Consider the following 22,357-nt stretch of genomic DNA (forward strand, 5'->3'; position numbering starts at 1 on the left):
TAAATATGTTATCATAAAGTTATATGATGAAAAGAAATATCAACATGTCTGTGATGTATTGTTTTATTTGTATAATGATGGATTGGATTGGATGCTATTTGTTCAGAACATTCATATCTATACTTATAATTGAGATTAGCCTGTGAATTTCCTTTCACTTTTTGATGAGGTGAAGATTTTTAGGAATATGTCCATCTCATCTAAATGTTCAAGTTCTACAAAATATCTTATTTGTTTAAAATGTTCTCAGCATCTTTTCATTTTTAAATTTGGTATTTGTAAACTCCTCTTTCTTTTTCTTTCTTTTCGGTACCAGGGATTGAACTAAGGGGTGCTTAACCACTGAGCTACATCCCCAGTCCCCTTTATTTTCTACTTTGAGACAGGGTCTCACTAAGTTGCTTAGGGCCTCACTAATTTGCTGAAGCTAGCCTCAAATTGCAATCCTCCTGCTTCAGCCTTCTGAGACACTGGGATTACAAACATGCATCATGCCTGGCTCAGTTTCACTTTATTATTAAAATTTCTATATTCTTACTCATTTGCTTGTAGCTTCTTGGCTCTATCAATTACTAAAAGAGATATTTTAAAATCTATCACTATGGCTGTGGGTTTTTCTTTCTCCTTTCACTGCTTGTTTTATCTATTTTGAGTTCATAATTTTACTTGTACACAAATTAAACAGTGTGAAATTGCCCACATAAATTAAACCAGGATATTCATTATACATATAATAAAATATTAAAATCTCTATAATATTTTTACTTAATATCCTATCTGGCATGATATTTGTATAGCAATGAGCTTTATTTTGATTACTATTTGCATCATATAAAAGTGATTAGAAAAATTTGTAAGATATGTACTTAAAAGCTATTTAGTTTATTTTAAAATGACTTTTGAAATATTGAGAGAAGTATAATTAAGCTTTATAGAACGAGGTCCACAATCCATTAATGTACAAATAGATTACCAAATACAATAAATTCCCCATGTGTGTGGGAAGTGGGTGAGTGTGTGTACATGTGTGTATGCTCACAGGGAGTGTGTGCCTTAGCATAAAAACATACACCCAGCTGTTTTCGGTAGTTAGTCCTAGGTAGTGGAATGTTAGTGACTATTATTTATTTCATTTTGTATCTCTGTACTTTCTAATTTTCTAAAATGAGATTCTATTTTTTGTTTTAAAAGCAGATTTTTTAAAAAAAATTAAAGGAAGTGGAAAAATGTGAAATTCATAGAGAAATCTTTTTAATTTTTTTTTTCTGGATAGGAAGGAGCATGGACTTCAGCAACAGTAATGTGTTTGGTGTCTTTATTTTTTTTAAAAGAGAGAGTGAGAGAAGAGAGAGAGAGAGAGAGAGAGAGAGAGAGAGAGAGAGAGAGAGAGAGAGAATTTTTAATATTTATTTTTTAGTTCTCGGCGGACACAACATCTTTGTTGGTATGTGGTGCTGAGGATCGAACCCGGGCACGCATGCCAGGCGAGCGTGCTACCGCTTGAGCCACATCCCCAGCCCTGTTTGGTGTCTTTAATAAGAACAGTTTCATCCAGGCGCAGTGGCACACACCTGTAATCCCAGCAGCTTGGGAGATTGAAGCAGGTGAACCATGAATTCAAAGCCAGCCTCAGCAACTAGCAAAGCCCTGTCTCAAAAAAAAAAAAAAAAAAAAAAAAAAATATATATATATATGAAAAGGAAGTGCTGGGGATTTGGCTCAGAGTTTAAGCACCCCTGGGTTCAATTCCTGGGTACCCATCCCCTTCAAGAAAGAACAGTTTCAGTAGAAGTCCTGAGCTAAGGTCAGATCATAATGGATTCAGAGTAGGAGAAAAAAAAATTTTTTTAATTGACTGTGAAGAACAAAAGAGAGATATGAATGATATGTAAGCAAAATTGCAGAGTTGATCTTCATTTTGTGTAGATTTTGAGAAATGTCATATTTACAGATGAAAGGCAAAAGAGAAGATGAAAACAGAAAGACCAGTTTACTAATCAGGAAAGAGGGAGCCCTTGAGGGCATGGACAGTGGGCTGCCTTTATAAAAAGCAGAGACTGGTCAGAAAAAGATGAGTTGCATTCTCCAAATTTTTTTTCAGTGCTAGTAAGACCAGGTACTCTGTTTGCAAGAAATTTATTAAAAGACAACTTATTGCTTGCTTGTTTTTTTTCAAAACAGAGTCTCCCAAAAGGCAAGGACCTGTTACAGGAATCAGAGAATCTAGGCTGTATTTTGTATTCTTATCTGAATAATTGTAACATTCCAGTTGCCTTTTAAATTAGTCTCAAGATCACTAATGATAAAATCTAAGATTATAAAAGGGCTGGAGATGGAGATCAGTGGTAGTGCAGGTCCTTGGGTTTGATCCCTGGCACTGCAAAAAAAAAAAAAAAAAATAGATCACAAAGATATCTTTGAAAGATGAAGTGGGAATGCTTTCTTTCAGTCCACCCTAAAATGAAAATGGACAGTAACTGCTAAATCCTCATTCCAAGAATTCTCTTTAGATTTACACCCACAGACACCCATTTAAAATTTTATATTTATAATATTTAGTTGATTTGGGGGGTGAAGATACCGGCAATTGAACTGAGGGGCACTCAACCCCTGCCTATTTTGTATTTAGAGACAGGGTCTCACTGAGTTGCTTAGCGCCTCACTTTCACTGAGGCTGGCTTTGAACTAGCCTGCCTCAGCCTCCCTAGCCGCTGGGATTACAGGTGTGCCACACCGCCCTCACTCTAGTTGATTTTGCTTCACTGATTTTCAAGAAATTCTTAATAAAGCTACTGTAACTGAAAGTTCAGACCTTGTCCCTGCCCCTGAGATTAGGGTGGGGGAGAGATTAGGGAGGAGAGAAAGGGGAAGAGAAAGAAACATGTTTTCTTCTAGAAGTTTACAAACTCGGGTCTCATTAAGTATTTAATTCATTTTTTAGTGTATTTTTGTATATGGAGTATGAGAGGAGGGTCTAACTTTATTCTTATTTAAAAATAAGTTGCCGTGGCATGGGAGCAAGGGCTATGTTCAAAGCATAAAGTGGACCACGATCACAACTTTTGTGTCAGTTCTCTAATAAAATCACAATGTAAGTAACATTTTTCAGTTTATAAGACAGTTATAAAATACCCAGTCATTTTTTCTGTACTAAAACACAGTAAGAAAAAAATAATTTTTTAAAAAATGTGCAAAACAAGATGAACACATGCACACATATTGAAGCAGAGATCCTCGTAACCCGCAAGAACAACAGATCAGCTCTCTCACACCTCTCCATGTCAAGTGAGGTCACTCTTGCTCCTATAAGTGAAAGACCTAATGCTCTTTCAGAGGCCTTGCAGAGCAAGCTGGCTTCCCCCATAAGCTCTCTGGGACCAGATGCCTGCTGGTCATGGCAGAGTGGATAAGGCAGGTAGAAGGACCCTGTGTGCAAAAGACCCAGCGATGTAAGAAGAGCTTCCCTTCTGCCCAGTCAGCCACGGTTTGAAAGAGAATCTAAAAAGTGACCAGGACTTTGAGAGAAGAATCAAGTCTTTTTTTTTTTTAATTTTTTCTTTTTAATATTTACTTTTTAGTTATCGGCGGACACAACATCTTTGTTGGTATGTGGTGCTGAGGATCAAACCTGGGCCGCTCGCATACCAGACGAGCGCACTACCGCTTGAGCCACATCCCCAGCCCAGAGTCAAGTCTTTTTTTTTTTTCTGCTTCATCAGTTTATTTTTTTTGTTTTGTTTTGTTTTGTTTATTATTTTTTATTGGTTGTTCACAACATTACAAAGCTCTTGACATATCATATTTCATACATTAGATTGAAGTGGGTTATGAACCCCCAATTTTACCCCAAATGCAGATTGCAGAATCACGTCAGTTACACATCCACAATTTTACATAATGCCCTATTAGTAATTGCTGTATTCTGCTACCTTTCCTATCCCCTACTATCCCCCCTCCCCTCTCCTCCCATCTTCTCTCTCTACCCCATCTACTGTAATTCATTTCTCTCCTTGTTTATTTTCCCATTCCCCTCACAACCTCTTATATGTAATTTTGTATAGTAATGAGGGTCTCCCTTCATTTCCATGCAATTTCCCTTTTCTCTCCCTTTCCCTCCCATCTCATGTCTCTGTTTAATGTTAATCTTTTCTTCCTGCTCTTCCTCCCTGCTCTGTTCATAGTTGCTCTCATTATATCAAAGAAGACATTTGGTATTTGTTTTTTAGGGATTGGCTAGCTTCACTAAGCATAATCTGCTCTAGTACCATCCATTTCCCTGCAAATTCTATGATTTTGTCATTTTTTATTGCTGCATAGTACTCCATTGTGTATAGATGCCACATTTTTTTATCCATTCATCTATTGAAGGGCATCTGGGTTGGTTCCACAGTCTAGCTATTGTGAATTGTGCTGCTATGAACATCGATGTGGCAGTATCCCTGTAGCATGCTCTTTTAAGGCCTTCAGGGAATAGTCCGAGAAGGGCAATAGCAGGGTCAAATGGTGGTTCCATTCCCAGCTTTCCCAGGAATCTCTGAACTGCTTTCCAAATTGGTTGCACCAATTTGCAGTCCCACCAGCAATGAACAAGAGTACCCTTTTCTCCACATCCTCGCCAGCACTTGTTGTTGTTTGACTTCATAGTGGCTGCCAGTCTTACTGGAGTGAGATGGTATCTTAGGGTGGTTTTGATTTGCATTTCTCTGACTGCTAGAGATGGTGAGCATTTTTTCATGTACTTGTTGATTGATTGTATGTCCTCCTCTGAGAAGTGTCTGTTCAGGTCCTTGGCCCATTTGTTGATTGGGTTATTTGTTATCTTATTGTCTAATTTTTTGAGTTCTTTGTATACTCTGGATATCACAACAGACACTTCAGAAATACAGAAGATAATAAGAAATTATTTTGAATCCTTATACTCCAATAAAATAGAAGATAGTGAAGGCATCGATAAATTTCTTAAGTCATATGATCTGCCCAGATTGAGACAGGAGGATATAGACAACCTAAACAGACCAATATCAATTGAGGAAATAGAAGAAACCATCAAAAGATTACCAACTAAGAAAAGCCCAGGACCGGATGGGTATACAGCAGAGTTTTACAAAACCTTTAAAGAGGAACTAATACCAATACTTTTCAAGCTATTTCAGGAAATAGAAAAAGAGGGAGAACTTCCAAATTCATTCTACGAGGCCAACATCACCCTGATTCCTAAACCAGACAAAGACAGTTCAAAGAAAGAAAACTACAGACCTATATCTCTAATGAACCTAGACGCAAAAATCCTCAATAAAATTCTGGCGAATCGGATACAAAATCATATCAAAAAAATTGTACACCATGATCAAGTAGGATTCATCCCTGGGATGCAAGGCTGTTTCAATATACGGAAATCAATAAATGTTATCCACCACATCAATAGACTTAAAAATAAGAACCATATGATCATCTCGATAGACGCAGAAAAAGCATTTGACAAAGTACAGCATCCCTTTATGTTCAAAACTCTCGAAAAAATAGGGATAACAGGAACATACCTCAACATTGTAAAAGCAATCTACGCTAAGACCCAGGCTAGCATCATTCTGAATGGAGAAAAATTGAAGGCATTCCCTCTAAAATCTGGAACAAGACAGGGATGCCCTCTCTCACCACTTCTGTTCAACATAGTTCTCAAAACACTGGCCAGAGCAATTAGACAGACGAAAGAAATTAAAGGCACAAAAATAGGAAAAGAAGAACTTAAATTATCACTACTTGCAGATGACATGATTCTATACCTAGCAGACCCAAAAGGGTCTACAAAGAAACTATTAGAGCTAATAAATGAATTCAGCAAAGTGGCAGGATATAAAATCAACACGCATAAATCAAAAGCATTCCTGTATATCAGCGACAAAACTTCTGAAATGGAAATGAGGACAACCACTCCATTCACAATATCCTCAAAAATAATAAAATACTTGGGAATCAACCTAACAAAAGAGGTAAAAGACTTATACAATGAAAACTACAGAACCCTAAAGAGAGAAATTGAAGAAGATCTTAGAAGACGGAAAAATATACCCTGTTCATGGATAGGCAGAACTAACATCATCAAAATGGCGATATTACCAAAAGTTCTCTGTAGGTTTAATGCAATGCCAATCAAAATCCCAACGGCATTTCTTGTAGAAATAGAGAAAGCAATCATGAAATTCATATGGAAAAATAAAAGACCCAGAATAGCAAAAACAATGCTAAGCAGGAAGTGTGAACCAGGTGGTATAGCGATACCAGACTTCAAACTATACCACATAGCAATAGTAACAAAAACAGCATGGTACTGGTACCAAAACAGGTGGGTGGACCAATGGTACAGAATAGAGGACACAGTAACCAATCCACAAAACTACAACTTTCTTATATTTGATAAAGGGGCTAAAAGCATGCAATGGAGGAAGGATAGCATCTTCAACAAATGGTGCTGGGAAAATTGGAAATCCATATGCAACAAAATGAAACTGAATCCCTTTCTCTCGCCATGCACAAAAGTTAACTCAAAATGGATCAAGGAGCTTGATATCAAACCAGAGACAAGGCATGTGATAGAAGAAAAAGTTGGCTACGACCTACATACTGTGGGGTCGGGCTCCAAATTCCTCAATAGGACACCCATAGCACAAGAGTTAACAACTAGAATCAACAAATGGGACTTGCTCAAACTAAAAATTTTTTTCTCAGCAAAAGAAACAATAAGAGAGGTAAATAGGGAGCCTACATCATGGGAACAAATCTTTACTCCTCACACTTCAGATAGAGCCCTAATATCCAGAGTATATAAAGAACTCAAAAAATTAGACAATAAGATAACAAATAACCCAATCAACAAATGGGCCAAGGACCTGAACAGACACTTCTCAGAGGAGGACATACAATCAATCAACAAGTACATGAAAAAATGCTCACCATCTCTAGCAGTCAGAGAAATGCAAATCAAAACCACCCTAAGATATCATCTCACTCCAGTAAGATTGGCAGCCATTATGAAGTCAAACAACAACAAGTGCTGGTGAGGATGTGGGGAAAAGGGTACACTTGTACATTGTTGATGGGACTGCAAATTGGTGCAACCAATTTGGAAAGCAGTATGGAGATTTCTTGGAAAGCTGGGAATGGAACCACCATTTGATCCAGCTATTCCCTTTCTGGGTCTATTCCCTAAAGACCTAAAAACAGCATGCTACAGGGACACTGCTACATCGATATTCATAGCAGTACAATTCACAATAGCAAGACTGTGGAAGCAACCTAGATGCCCTTCAATAGATGAATGGATAAAAAAATGTGGCATTTATACACAATGGAGTATTACTCTGCATTAAAAAATGACAAAATTATAGAATTTGGAGGGAAATGGATGGCATTAGAGCAGATTATGCTAAGTGAAGCTAGCCAATCCTTAAAAAACAAATGCCAAATGTCTTCTTTGATATAAGGAGAGTAACTAAGAACAGAGTAGGGAAGAAGAGCATGAGAAGATGACTAACATTAAACAGGGATGAGAGGTGGGAGGGACAGGGAGAGAGAAGGGAAATTGCTTGGAAATGGAAGGAGACCCTTAGGGTTATACAAAATTACATACAAGAGGAAGTGAGGGGAAAGGGAAAGATAATACAAGGGGGAAAAATGAATTACAGTAGAGGGGGTAGAGAGAGAAGAGGGGAGGGGAGGGGAGGGGGATAGTAGAGGATAGGAAAGGCAGCAGAATACAACAGACAATAGTATGTCAATATGTAAATCAGTGGAAGTGTAACTGATGTGACTCTGCAATCTGTATACGGGGTAAAAATGGGAGTTCATAACCCACTTGAATCAAAGTGTGAAATATGATATATCAAGAACTATGTAATGTTTTGAACAACCAATAAAAAAAAAGAAAAAAAAAGAACTATGTAATGTTTTGAAGAACCAACAATAAAAAAAAGAAAATTTTCAAAAAAAAAAAAAGAATCGTAATGCAAGAAAATTATGAATGTAATACACTCCACTATTGTCATGTATGTAAGAAATTTTTTTAAAAAAGATGCACTAAAATAAAAGAGAAATAACAAGAAATAGGTGACTGAATATGGTTCTTGCCCTTAAAAAAAGAAGAGAAATATAGACCATAATTACATGCTAAAGCAATCTGTTTGGTATAATATTTTAGGAAAAGAAACTGAAGTTTTTTCAACAGAAATATGGGAAATATCAGCATGAATTGGAAGAAAGAGAATATATATATATTAGATGGACAGAATACCTTTATTTTTATTTATTTATTTTTGTGTGGTGCTGAGGATCAAACCAAGTGCCTCACATGTGGCCAGGCTGAGCTACAACCCCAGCCCAAGGAAAGCTTTCTTGAAGAGAGGTTTCTTCAAGAAACCTGATAATTGGCTAAGGTCCTGATGGTCTTTCAATCTGTATCCAGGCCTTTCCTGGACCTAACTATACTGTTGCCTCTGGGGCCCATAAGATGATATGTAACTATGTATAATGATTTTCCACTTTTTCCCAAGTTAGTTAAAGCCAGTGTTATTTACCACCAAAGAGTCTAACAGTGGTCAGGAAACCATCAGCAGGAAGTCAAGAGGCTAATGTGAAATTCCAAGATGTTAAAAGCTAAATAAGCTTAAAGGTATGAAAAGGAGAAGAAGCTGGATTCATCAGTGATAGCTGAGGTAGAATTAATAATTCTTACTAATATGTTGGAAACTACAAAGTGGCAAAGCTAATTTCCATATGTTCTCAAAGCTATTCTTTCTTCTGAGCATACTGATAGACCATATTACCTAGTCCCATATATCTAGGTGGTGTCCTTTGGCAAATTCTCCCCAGCTGAATGTGAGTAAAAGTTGGGTGTCACTCTCATGTGAGGACAATTAAGAATAGGTGTAGGGGCTGGGGATGTGGCTCAAGCGGTAGTGCGCTCACCTGACATGTGTGCGGCCCGGGTTCGATCCTCAGCACCACATACAAACAAAGATGTTGTGACCGCCGAGAACTAAAAAATAAATAAATAAATATTTTTAAAAAAACAGAGTAGGTGTACTATTAGAAAGGAGATCAGTAAAGCAGATCAAGTAGATGGGGAGGGGGAAGGGAAAGTAAAGAGAATGAGATTATCAACTTATGTTATATGCATATACATATCATAATGCACATAATGAATGAATTATGTGCATTCACTATTATGCATAATTATAATATACCAATAAAACATAAAATAGAATATGCAACATAGAGCAGTAATAAAAAAGGAAAAGTGTAAAAAAGAGTAGATATTTCTTTGCACTCAGTCTTATCTGAAGTCAGAAAAAAGAACTCCAAGATGGTAACATTACAAAGTAGATGAAGTTTGAATCCCTGAGCCACTAATTTGTGGTTTGTGATTTTTATCATGAAATTACTTTCAGTAGGGATTTTTTTTTCCTAAGGAGCCCAAGGTACCCCAAGGTTTCAAAAGGTTGTGATTATTTTCTTCATTTTATTATCCTAATACCAGCCAGGTTTATGCTTAAAGCTAAGATATTAATGTAGGCACAAACTGCACTAAATACAGGTTCTGTGTTTTCTTGCTGATCTATTTTTTCTATTGGGTGCTCCAGCTCTCTTCTCATTGAGGAGGCAGCCTTTAGCTGTGCCCTTCTCATATGTGGTTATTTAACTACTTGCTTCTGAAGCCCCCAGATCACATCTGCTTTCATCACATAGACATTAAAACCACAAATGCTTAAACATTAAAGAAAACATACAAGTTTCTCTGAGGCTGTATTAAGATTTCAAGTTGCCCCAGCAATGTAGGCATGTGCTATGGCACCTGACACCTGGGATTTCTTTATATTTGTTTTGAACACAGTTGTATTTGCACGTGCTGCGTATGTGTATGTGTATACATGCATGTGGGTATATGTAGATTTATTGTTAAAGTCTCTAGTATACTTATTATTTATTTATGTTCACCATACCTTCAGAAGCAGAAATTCAGGTGGTCTCTTTTAGATATGTTGGCATAAGGAAACAATCAGGCATATAGAAGTATATTTTGAATAGTTAGTGGACTACATTGGTTTGAAATTTGGAAGAGAGGCATAGGATGGGTACATAGAATTGTAATAAAAATAATGCATTTACCTAGATTGACCACAAAAAGTAAAAAAGGGGATGAAAATTATGGAGTTTTAAGAATACCACCATCACTTAATGAGCAGGGAAACAAGGGATACTTAAGAAAGAATTGGAAAGAGTCAAAATAAATGTGTGAAGAAAACCAGGAGGAATAGTTTGTAATCAATAAAATCAGTTTCCAATGCAAACTTGAGTTTTTAACTTGCAACATAAGATCCCGGACAGAAGTCATTGGCAGCTGTAAGTTTACCAAAGGAGAAATTTCTAACACCTGGAGCCACTGGCAGCTTTATTTTCAGATGATGTCCATGATTGCTGCTGGTTATATTAGGGCCTTCTGTCCTTGCCCTGTGGCACTCTATTACAGCCAGACTTTTCTTTATGTGTAAGGGAGCAAGAGGGCAAGAGAACAACCTAATAAATCCCATGTAGGTTCTTCTTTCCCTCCACCAGGCTGCCCTTCTTTCTTTATTCTCAATTCTCTCCTTTGGAAACTTGAGATCAGTCTGAGAATACCGGACAACAGTAGCTACGGCTACTGCCCCCAGGGCAGGTTGTCCTGTAGCCTCTGGTCCAGTTGACTATGCTGTTTTATCAGCCACTATCTCACCATTCCAGAATGGACCAGAATATAGCTGCAAATTGTCTTGATTTTATCATTTTAAGGACAGGGATAGTCAAGTATAGATGTTATCAATAGTGGCAGTTGCTGTTGAGATCACAAGAAGGAATGAGATCAATTCCCTAGATATATTAATTAAAATAGTATTTAATGATAGTACATTATGTTACTGAAAAATTCCAGCAGAGAAAGATGGAGAAGGTGGACTGTAACATGGAAGGAAAAAGAAAAGTGAAGTAAGTGCAGAAAACAGGGAAATGTAGCCAATCAAATAAGTTTGGCTGAGAAAGAAAAAAAGTGCTAAATAAGGGGATAGGGCCAAGGAAATTAATTTTTTTTTTCTTAACTTGATGATTGGGTCATTTCACTACTTTAGCAACTAAGGATAAAGAGTCCTAAAAGGAAAGTATAGTGGAAAGAGGAAGAGACTAATGAGTAAGGATGCTAAGAGATATGAAGACCAGTAAGGGCATAACTTCAGGAGAACCTCAAAATGACATTTTGTCAATCCCTCCTCTTCCAAAAAGAGCAAATCACATTCTTAGCATAATGAGTTTCAGAGCAACTTTGTTTTGTTAAAAAAAAAAAAAAAAAGTTAGGTGGCTTTAATTTCCTAACAGGTTTTCCTAAATTTCCTTAGATATTATTTTTGTAATAAGTAGAGCAATTAATAACATGATTTTTATTTTAGTAGCAGAAACCCACAAATTTCCTGTTTTGAATAATTCACAAACCTAAATTCCTGTAACTGCTTTTTTCATGTTGGACATGTTCCTTTCATGTAAAAATTTTGTTTAAAATAGGTCTTAACTCAAAATCAGATAAATTAGCTTGAAGGAAGAAAAGTGATTAATTTATGTTTGTGTATCTATATTATCAGTTCCAAAGATGAAACAGGATATCCATGTTAAATAAACCAAGTTTATCTTGTAAAAGCACTTTGAAATTAGTAGAACTATTGTTATTTCCAAGAATTGAGATGTCAAAATGTCAAGTTAATTCTCAATTATTCAAATAGTTTGAAATATGGGCTGGGGATGTGGCTCAAGTGGTAGCACGCTCGCCTGGCATGTGTGCGGCCCGGGTTCGATCCTCAGCACCACATACAAACAAAGATGTTGTGTCCGCCGAAAACTAAAAAATAAATATTAAAAAAAAATAGTTTGAAATAGACTTGAGTAAAGTATCCAAAAGGGCAAAGTGATCATGCTTTTAAGACACTTTTGCTTCTGGAAGACATAAGGAAATTTATATTTATATGTGGTAGAGTTGAATACAAGAGGGAACAGACATATTTTTTTCCCTCTAAAAAAAAAAAAAAAAAAAGAACCCTCTGGCATATAAACACCTAACTATTTAGTTAGGTTGATTCTAGTGCTGTTGCCAAAAGCTGGTTATGCCCAAAGTTGGATCTCCCTTATTTCAGGAAAGCAATTAGTTTGCTAATTAGCAGTACTCACAGTAGGCAATTGTATTAACTAAAAAGGGAGTTAGTTTACAAAAGTATTTGTTTTACTATGCCAATGAAAAAAATCTACTTAATTAAGCACAGGAAGTCTCAACATTGGTAAAAATGGGGCACTATTGAGAGTTCTTTTATATTACTATTAGAGTCCTAAAGTCTCTGTAGATTCCTCTATATTCTCCCTGGATCCTACATGTTTATTTCTTATTATCAATATATGTGGAAAGTTTGAGCATGTTTTCAAATAAGGTATGAAAAGTGAGTTGCAAGTAGCAATATGGAGCATACAGGAAAAAGATCTGACTCTGACATGAAGGTTGTATGAAGTCTTCTAGAAAAAGTGACCTCTAAGCTGGGTATTGGTTTGCTCTTTAGATGAGTTTTGGTGTTGGTTATGGAGGCTGTAGAAAGGGACAGTAAGAGTCATGGCATCTCGGTAGTAGGAATCTATAGTTGAGAACATCTGATGTAGTCAATAGACCCTCCAAGAAAGATGCCCAGTGAAGTCGCCATGTTGTGGGAGAGTTAACAGACATGTTTAAACTTTGATGCCTTCATTTATGGAGGATTATCGGAGCAGTAACGCCAATTGTATATGAACACAAGCACATTTCTTGGCTAACCCAATGTGCCACGTACTGTATTATCATTTTCAGTTTGGTACCAATGATTGAACTCAGGGAGACTCGACGACTGGACCACCCTATTTTGTATTTTATTTAGAGACAGGGTTCTCACTGAGTTGCTTAGTGCCTCGCGTTTTTGTAGAGGCTGGCTTTGAACTCAAGATCCCCCTATCTCAGCCTCCCAAACTTCTGGGATTACAGGCATGCATCACCACGCCCGGCTTCTAAGAATTCAATATCAAGGTTAAGAATAAGGGGGAAAAAAAAAAGAATAAGGGGGAAGTTGGGATAAATTTACCTATAAAAGGTCTAAGATAGCATATTTGGAGAAGAAAGAATGAAGTCATCAGGAAATGTCAAAAAATTCTCAGAGTTATATAGCATTGCATTATTGTAGAGTCCAGGGCCCTGGTGGTTGGAGTGGAAATAAAAAATAAAACAAAGAAAACCATGGTGTCATCAATTAGAAAGGTCACAATATTTCTCCAGTGACTGGTCAACACTAGTTAAGAGTTGGAAACTATTCATTGCCTCTAGAAATTTACAAGGCAGTTGTGACAATAGATTAGATTCCAGGCTATTGGTTAAAGGAATGGCTAGAATGAGCCATCAAGTGACCCCTGGAGGGGAAGGTTGTGAATTATTGAAAAATCCTAATAGGGAAAGATAAAGGGCTCTGGAATTACAAATTCTCATGATGTCATTAAGCAGGTGGTGAGGGTGTAACTGATTAGGAGGTTGTGGCCATGGAGTGAAATAACTAGGTTTAACAGTTCAAGAACAGAAGCTCCCATGGTTGTCATTGGGGATCGAAATGAGATCTTTTTCACAAAAGAAATAAGGAAGCAAAAGAGTTTATGAATAGGTCAAGTTATTTTAACACATAGTCAAATTGTAATCTGAAGTGCTCAGATCAACTTCATTCTGTTCCAGTTCAAACATGAATAATACAAAGGGAAATAAATCATTGTCCTCTAACACAGTAGGAGGTAGCCACAAAAGGAAATTTCAAAATCAGGACACCTGGACCCACGCCCTTGAAAAACCTCTGGTGATACATGTATACTTTCCACGGCCTTACCACTTTTAACTCCTGCCAGAGTCTTCCCTTAGCAGCAAGATAACTCTTCACCTGTTGTCAAGGAGCAAGAAGATTTAATGAAATTTCTGTAGCCATTTTCCTACCATCATGAAGAAGAGCCCAGATGTGTTGAGAACTCCAATCACAATACATGAGATTAATGAAAGCACACGTGTTTTTGTTCCTTTTTCTGTTATTAAGAAAAAAAATCTTATGCAGGGTATGGTGGTGCTTGCTTGTAATCCTAGAGGCTCAAGAGGCTGAGGCAGGAGGGTCGCAGGTTCAACGTCAGCCTCAGTAACTTAGCAATGCCATAAGCAACTTAGCAAGACAAAATACAAAATAAAAAATGCTGAGGATGTGGGTCAGTGGTTAAGCACTCCTGGGTTCAAGTTCTCATACAAAAACCATATATATATATATATATATATATATAATTTCCTGTCAATATTATAACTTATAGTTACAAGATAACAATATTGGACTGGGATATAGCTCAGTTGGTAGAGTACTTGCCTTGCATGCACAAGGCCCTGTGTTCAATCCCCAGCACCACAAAAAAAAAAAAAAAAAAAAGAAAAAGAAAAAGAAAGAAAGAAAAAGAAGATAGCAATATTTCGAAAGCTTCTTTATATATATGTATAGAATATGACTTAAAATAATGGAATGATTCCAAATTGAATAGAAAAGTTTGGGAAATATATGGAGGGAAAATTAATTTTGCTTAGATTTATTGAGTCAGAACTGTGAGCACAGTCTTAAGAACCAACATCCTAACACATACCTCCTAATACGTCCAACTACTTCACAGCCTCCACAGCCATCACTTTCAGCTAATGGGAGAAGAGCATTTTGATCATCCTTTCCATTTCTGATGCCACTAAACTACACTCACTTTTCCCTGTGCTCCTTCCAAGGTATGTATCATTCCTGCCTTGGGACTCTTTCTGTGTTAGACTTGAAAGATATCATCTCTAGAATTTCTGCAAAGATCATCACTGTCCTTCACATTTGAAATTTAAGTTTTGCAAGCTCCCAGCTGTAAGCAGTCCTCCTCAATATCATTTTCTGTTGTTAAATGGCACCCATCTTTCTAAACATTAATCAAGTTCCACTTAAATCATATGTCCTTCATAAAGTCTTCTCTGGCCACTCTAAACTGCAGATAATTCTCCTTCCCTTTACATGAAGTATGTAACTATTGGGTGCCTGATAAGACCCAGCCACTATGCCAAGTCCTAGAAACACGTTGTTAAATTAGCTGCCTTCCATAAGCAAGAGACAAAGTGCATAATATTAAAAATGCATTATCTGGTGGGACTGCAAATTGGTGCAACCAATTTGGAAAGCAGTATGGAGATTTCTTGGAAAGCTGGGAATGGAACCACCATTTGATCCAGCTATTCCCCTTCTGGGTCTATTCCCTAAAGACCTAAAAACAGCATGCTACAGGGACACTGCTACATCAATGTTCATAGCAGCACAGTTCACAATAGCAAGACTGTGGAACCAACCTAGATGCCCTTCAATAGACGAATGGATAAAAAAAAATGTGGCATTTATACACAATGGAGTATTACTCTGCATTAAAAAAATGACAAAATTATAGAATTTGGAGGGAAATGGATGGCATTAGAGCAGATTATGCTAAGTGAAGCTAGCCAATCCCTAAAAAAACAAATGCCAAATGTCTTCTTTGATATAAGGAGAGTAACTAAGAACAGAGTAGGGAAGAAGAGCATGAGAAGATGACTAGCATTAAACAGGGATGAGAGGTGGGAGGGAAAGGGAGAGAGAAGGGAAATTGCTTGGAAATGGAAGGAGACCCTTAGGGTTATACAAAATTACATACAAGAGGAAGTGAGGGGAAAGGGAAAAATAATACAAGGGGGAAAAATGAATTACAGTAGAGGGGGTAGAGAGAGAAGAGGGGAGGGGAGGGGAGGGGAGGGGGGATAGTAGAGGATAGGAAAGGCAGCAGAATACAACAGACATGAGTATGTCAATATGTAAATCAGTGGAAGTGTAACTGATGTGACTCTGCAATCTGTATACGGGGTAAAAATGGGAGTTCATAACCCACTTGAATCAAAGTGTGAAATATGATATATCAAGAACTATGTAATGTTTTGAACAACCAATAAAAATAAATAAATAAATAAAAATGCATTATCATAAATTATTTCTTTGCAGAGGATTTATGGTGAAGGAAAAGAAATTTAACATTTATTAAACCTCCCTTACCATAGGTCAAGACTTCAATCTTCATAATAGTCCTTCAGCTTTTACAGATGACCAAACCATAGTCAGAAAATGTTAATTAAGCAACTCATATAAAATTCATGTGACAAAGCAGAAATCAGAAACATCGGCCTGATTCCAAAGTCAGGCTTGACCATTTTATTGAGGCTTTGTAGCGTAGAAAGAATAAGGTTGATTGCCATAGCAAACATTAATTGAGTACTTTTTATAAGCCGTGTACTATATTCAGTACTTAAGAATGTATTTAGTTCTTATAATCAACCTATGAGGAATATACTGTTATTATCCCTATTTCACAAAGAAACTGAGCAATGAAGAAAGTAATTAACTTGTGTTCTAAAGTAAGAAAATTATCAAGCCAGCAATGGAACCCATTCTCTTCTTACCACAGAAAACAAGATCATAATGTCTGACCTTATCAACATCTAACAGAAGCTGAACTTCTAATCTAGCTCCATCATTATGAGTTATCAGAAGATACCAAATCTATGGATATGCAAGCCCCTTATAGATAATTGTGTAATGTTTGCATAGAACCTTCCTTCTATGTACTTCCACTCATCTCTGGAATACTTTTATAATACCTCATGCCAAGCAAATGTTAGGTAAATAGCTGTTATACTATACTGTTTAAGGACGTGACCAAATGAGTCTGTATATGCTCAGTACAGACATAGTTTTTTCTCCATATATTTTGATCTGTGTTTGGTTGACTCTGTGGAGGTAGAAACTTTGGATAAGGAGAGTCAACTGCATTGAAAAATCCAGAAGATGGCAATGGTGCAAGAGGAGGTTCTGGTTAGGCACCCAGGCCAAGTAGAGAGGGATAGCTGCTCCCCACTGGTCCGGGAGGGAAGAGTCTCCCACAGGGAGACCCACCCCCTTGTGCAGAATCTAGTGCCTAAGCACATCTTTACAGAAACACCTTGAGTACTCTCCAATGAGACCAGATGGTACATGCTAAAAGGCCCACTTGCAACGCCAACTCCCCTTACACTTGTGACAGAGGCCACCAAATTCTTTATTCCAGCAGTGGAGACAGTGGTCCAGATAAACACAGACTTGTACCTAGTACTCTAAGTTCAATTCCAAGCTTCAAGATGGTTCTTCGAGTGATCCTGCATTCAGGAGCTTGCTTGCAGCACCGGAGGTATAGGCAATGAGTTATTGGGAGTGTTCCTACCTCTGCAAAAGTCAGGTAATCTTCATGGGTGAAGGCATGGGCTGTGGAGGCCAAAAAAAATCCACTTTACAGCATGAATCCAAGAAACGAGGAGACTGAAGTGTTTGCAGAAGATCACCCACACTGGTTTGGGGACCATTCCATGTGGAAGTTCCCATACATGGGTACCCCAGCGAGATCAGAGCTAGGATCAGTGTGCTTCATCAGGAACAACACTTCCTACAGAAGGAAGGGATTGCTCCTGTTGCTGACAACTCCTGACCCATAGCCTCCTCAACTCAACTGAAGCTGCAGAGCACACCAGGGAGTTCAGGCAGAACACTCCATTTCATACCAGGCTGTTCGGGCTTCGAGGGTTGAAGGAGTCACAGCAAGATCCCCTGGTACCAACTACACAGCTGTCTCACACAGGTGGGTGGCAGCCCAGGAGAGAAGAGTGCAGGTAGGGAAGAGAGGAAGAAGCTGACTTTCTTTTTTTTTTTTCTCTTTTTTCTAAAGAGAGAGTGAGAGAGGGGAGAGGGGAGAGAGAGAGAGAGAGAGAGAGAGAGAGAGAGAGAGAATTTTTAATATTTATTTTTTAGTTCTCGGCGGACATAACATCTTTGTTGGTATGTGGTGCTGAGGATCGAACCCGGGCCGCACGCATGCCAGGCCAGCGCGCTACTGCTTGAGCCACATCCCCAGCCCAAGAAGCTGACTTTCTGGGCAACCTTGGGCCAGTACCTTTTCTTTGGGGGTCTTCATTTTTCCAGTTGTAAAGGAGGGATGGACAGGAGGGTCATCCCTATGGAGAGCCATAAAGGTATTTTTCTTCAGACTCAAATAGTATTTCTCCACCTCAGTAATACTGAAATTTTATGTTGGACAGCTCTTTGTGGGGGCAACTATCACTGGCCTCTGCTCCTATGATGTCACAGCACTCTTTTCCTACAGAAAATAGAAAATGTCTTTAGATACTGCCCACATGTTCTGGGGGGGGGGGGGCGGCGGGCAAAACTGCCCCTGCTTGAGAACCACTTGGCAGATGATGGACAGCCACTCGGAACCTCCTATTTCTAAGAGTGTGCCTTAGATCTCTTTCCTTGCAACCTCTTCATGTGTGTCTCCCCAACTTTACCTGGTCAAGCATTACCCTGTTTTAAGATCTAAGATGTTCCCACCACCAGCAAGCCTTTCCGCTTCCCTCAGACCTGTCAAATGTCCCCCTCAAGGCTCCCTTAGCTCTGATCCAGCTATGCCCTCTCTGGGTTTTCACTATCAGAGAACCAATCTCTCTGCTCTCTAAAAGGATTAGAGCCCAGGAGGTCAGACCTGGCCTTGTCTTGGCCACCATTATCTCTCCAGTGCCCACCCTTCCTCAGGGCCAGGTTCAGAACAAGTGTCAGTATTTGTGGAATGAACAGATCTTGAAATAGGTTAAACTGAGATGGAATTCTTTGATGATGATAGTGAACCCAGGCAATCAATGGAAAAGCTGCAAAACCTGTTTTTCTCTGGCCCCGACACACCTTCAAGGTATCAGCTGCCTTCTGAGCCCATGAGGAGATGTTCCCCGGTATTGCACATGAGATTGGACAATTGGGTACAAGATGTCTTAGTCACTGCTGTGTCCATGGCCACAAGCATCCTCGCTGACTCTATGAGAATTAGAAGAGAGCAGTGGCCCCTGGGCCCAGTCTCATGCTCCGGCCAGCCTGCTCCTCCTTCAGCCAGGGGCTCAGACACAGGGTCCACAGCTCTGCCATTCATTCCTTCTGTTAGTGGGTTTTGAGTCACGATTACATACTTAGCCCTGTACTAGTGCTGGGGAAGTGACTCTAAACAGAACTGATAGGTCCTGCTGTCTTGGAACTTCCCATCACTGGGACAAAATCAACTTGTAAAACAAGAGGGGTTTATTTTGGTTCACGGTTTCAGAGGTTTCAGTGGTTGCTTGGCCCCATTGTTGAGGGCCTATGGCAGCACAGTGTAAAGTGGCAGGAGGATCTGGCAGAGGGAGCCTGCTTACCTCCGTGTGGCCAGAAAGTAAAGAGGGAAACAAGAAGGGGTCAGGGTCCCAACATTCCATCCAAGGTCATGTCCCCAATGTGACCTTACACTTCTTCTTCTTTTTCTTTTTTTTTTTTTTTTTTTTGGTACTAGGGACTGAACCCAGGCTGGCCAGAGAAGTGTCTCCTATTGGAAAGGGAGGACACTTTACAGCTGGACTCAGAGGAAGTTTTTACAGGGTTTTTTGTTTTTGTTTGGTTTGGTTTTTTTTTTTTTTTTTTTTTTTTTTTGAGAATAAGCAGAAGAGTCCATGGGCTTTGGAATAGCCAGGTTTAGGAATGAGCTAAGAAGGGTTATGATTTCCTTTCATTCCACAAACTTCAAAAAGACTAATTCTCTGGTTCAACCCAATTTTTCCACTATATGAGTGTGTGTGTGTGTGTGTGTGTGTGTGTGTGTATGTACACATGTTCTCATGTATGTGTTGTGGGAAGAAGGGTCAAGAAAATGGCTTCCTATCCATGCTGAGGCCTTGCCAAGATGGCAGGAACACAGCTCCAGGACAGGACGAGGACTGGGACCTTGGAAGGAGGCTCTTATCCTGAGTGGGTTCAATGGACTACAAGTGGTCCAGAGCTGGACAGCACTCCTAAAGACCAGGTGGACAAGAACAAGAAGGTGAATTAGGAAATGAGACACTGTAACACCAGCAGACCAGTGGAAAACTGGACGAGGCTTGGAGGAGTGGGGCTGGTTTCAGCAAATTAGAATAAAAGGGTAATTTAGCCCGGTGTGGTGGTGCACACCTGTAATCCCAGGGGCAGGAGGATCACGAGTTCCAAGCCAGCCTCAGCAAAAGCGAGATACTCAGTGAGACTCTGTCTCCAAATAAAATACAAAATAGGACTGGGGATGTGGCTCAGTGGTCGAGTGCCCCTGAGTTCAATCCCTGGTACCCCTTCCCCCAACAAAAAAAGAATCAATTCCATTCTAACCATAGTCCAATATCTGAGAGATGGGAGCATCAAGATTTGGGAGAGTTAGTCAATTTCTCTGCATTGATTCTCACATATAAGAGGACACTAGTTACTCTAATTTTGTACAAGAGACAATAATTCTGATTTATTAAATTGCTCCAACTAGGAATGAATGAATGAATAGAGTGGCCTGAAAAGGCATCTCTGAGGAGGTGAAATTTGAATAAAGACCTGAAAGAGGTAATTGAGGAAGTCCCAGAGATGCCTGGGGGCAATGTTTCAGGTAAAGGGAAACAGCCCTAGATTAAAAATGGGTGAATGAGGAAAGAACAGAGAGGCAGAAAGGTGACCTGCTTGTGCTGAGCCTTGGGGGCCCCAGCAAGGACTGTCTTTCCTCCCAGTAAAGTGGGAGCCCCAGGAGAGGCACCTCTTTATGGAGGGATTATTTGATATCATAGCCTTCACCTGTTTTCAGTGAGGAACTCAATGGCATTTAGTACATTCATGTAGTTGAGAAGTGTCACCACTGTCCCATTTGAGAACATCTCCACATCCTCTTTCCATTTTGCAGTTACAGTCGTTTTTTGCTGCCACTTTCTAACTCTATAGTTTTGCTTTTTCTCAATATTTCCTAAAAATGGAGTTGAAAACACATGTTGTTTAACGGTGACCAATGGGTTAGAGGAAGTGCATAGAGAAAGGGGGAGGAGGAGAGGGAATGAAGAGGTCCTAGGGACCAAAGTATGCTATGACCACAATGAATCCGACTTATAATAGACATATAATTAACTAATTGAAAAAATAATAAAATAGAAGGGAGATCAGTAGAGTGGAGCAAGCAGATCAGGGGAAGGGGATAGGGAAGATACTGGGGAGTGAAACTCATCAAATTCTACTATATGCATGTATGAATATGGCACAATGAACCTCACTGTTATGTACAATTCTAATGCACCGATGATAATTTTTTTTCTTTAAAAAAAGAGAAGACCAAGGAGAAACTGAATAAGAAAATAGCAAATAGAGGTGTTCTTCTCTCTTCCTTTAAGTCATGCATGTATTGGATCAAAAAAAGTTGGAGGTGAGCTCCTATCAACTACAAGACATTCATTATGCTAGGTTTTCAAGATAAAAAGATGAATAAGACATGGACCCTGCTCTTAAATTTCTCAACAACTAGTTTTAATTGCCTCAAATTTTACTACTAAAATTCTATCCAGACATGGAAGAATTTTGTTAATGAAACTAATCTCCAGCTCTTTTTTAAAAAATATATTTTATTTAATGTTTTTTGAGTACTTACTCTCTAGAGGTGAATATTCAAAATAAATAAAAGATGCAATTCAAAATCATGGCAGTGACTTATAAGCATGGTTTGTAAACTGAGGCAGAGGGAAGCCAAATTTGTCACTACAGCCATAAAATGCATCAATCACAGTCAGAAGAAAAAAAAAAAAAACCAAAGGACATGGTATTCAGGCTTCAAACTCTCATTCTGTCTTGCTTCTTAGTGTTTAAACTTTTCACCCTATTTAAGCCCTTTCCAACAAAAACAGCCTTTGGTAGGAAATCTCTATGTTTTTAGACTCACTTTGGAAAAGAATGCCTTGTATGTTTGTATTTGATAACATTGTTATAGTTACTAAAATATCAGCTCATGTTTGTGGAATTTTGTAGGATTCCCCAATGAGAAATAACAAGCTTCTCATTTGAGTATTTTTTTAATGTCAGATTGCTATGGGATCCTATAAATCAGTGAATTTCCTTGTTATCAAGCTCGTCTGAATTGATTTTAAATATTATTAAATGTGAATGAATAAGAGCAGCAATTGTTCTCCCTGTAAGTGACTCACAGACATCTATCTATGAGAAAGAACAGAATAAAAAGCAGTAAAGAGTAAAAAAACTGATGGTCATAGAAAAAATTTTCTGATGAAGGGCTTCAGTTTGTACTCTAATTATTTCCTTTACTAACATTTCTGTTTGCCCCCCAAAAC

The sequence above is a fragment of the Spermophilus citellus genome (assembly GCF_964194105.1).
Source record: "Spermophilus citellus genome assembly, chromosome: 6".
Taxonomy (NCBI): Eukaryota; Metazoa; Chordata; class Mammalia; order Rodentia; family Sciuridae; genus Spermophilus; species Spermophilus citellus.